We start from the raw sequence: 909 nt of genomic DNA, 5'->3' as shown, positions 1-909 counted from the left end.
CATTTCCTCTGAGATCCAGCTCTATCAGGTGTGAAGGGTTTGATTTCAGAGCTGAAGCCAGAGCTTTATAACCTTCTTCTGTGATACTGCAGTCTGAAAGTCTATTTGGAAAAAAGTTTTATAATAATCAAAAAGTATTATGTGATGTGATCTATAGAATTAAAAACACATTTCTTACTGTTACAATATACATTTTATTTTTAAAAAAGTGTTACATGCAATCAATGATAATTCAACTCACCTGAGTTTCTGCAGTGTGCAGTTTGTGTTTTCTAATCCGTTCTGGAGTTGCTTCACTCCTGAATCCTGCAGATTATTGTTGCTCATGTCAAGATCTTTCAGACTGGAGTTTGATCTCAGGACTGTAGCGAGAGCTGAACAGCTTTCCTCTGTCAGACCACACTTACGCAGACTAAAATGTTGAACATAAGAGATAACATTCATAAACAAAGTACTTAATGCTTATATTAGGTATAAACCAATGTATGGTTCATCTGATTGCTTACGATATTTTAAAATTTACAATGAAATAATTGGTCTGAAACTAATGTTTATTTTGGAAAATGATTAATTTGTTGATTATTTCAATATACTGTGTTTCATAAATAATAAACATGAGAAATTATTTAATTTCCTACGCTAAAATATATGTGTATACAGTGAAAGCCATGCCAACATTGAAATACAATATTTAAAAATCACCAATACATTATAATTATGAAAATTGTAAAGCAATTTAATTTGTAATTTTTCATAATTAACCTTATCAAATGGACATTTATTAATCCAATTTAAATCTAGCATGCAGAAATATAGTCTAATATGCAGAATTGTAGATAAATAAAATTACACACTTTAGTTTCTCTAATCTGAATTGTGTATTTTCCAACAGATGACAGATCTTCTTCA

At 29.7% G+C, this 909-nt stretch overlaps 1 long non-coding RNA gene across 1 annotated transcript; it reads right to left on the bottom strand.

Annotated features, from left to right (window-relative positions):
- Positions 1-72: 72 nt before the first annotated feature.
- Positions 73-909, bottom strand: LOC107711235 (uncharacterized). The gene is made up of 3 exons (XR_001636682.1): positions 855-909; positions 242-412; positions 73-101 (listed from the first exon to the last, which is right to left on the bottom strand). It is a non-coding gene; the product is annotated as an uncharacterized LOC107711235 (long non-coding RNA).

The sequence above is a fragment of the Sinocyclocheilus rhinocerous genome, unplaced genomic scaffold (genome assembly GCF_001515625.1).
Source record: "Sinocyclocheilus rhinocerous isolate Xijiao unplaced genomic scaffold, SAMN03320098_v1.1 scaffold19975, whole genome shotgun sequence".
Classification (NCBI taxonomy): Eukaryota; Metazoa; Chordata; class Actinopteri; order Cypriniformes; family Cyprinidae; genus Sinocyclocheilus; species Sinocyclocheilus rhinocerous.
Note: the sequence above shows the minus strand (reverse complement) of the source record. Positions and strands in the feature narration are given on the sequence as shown.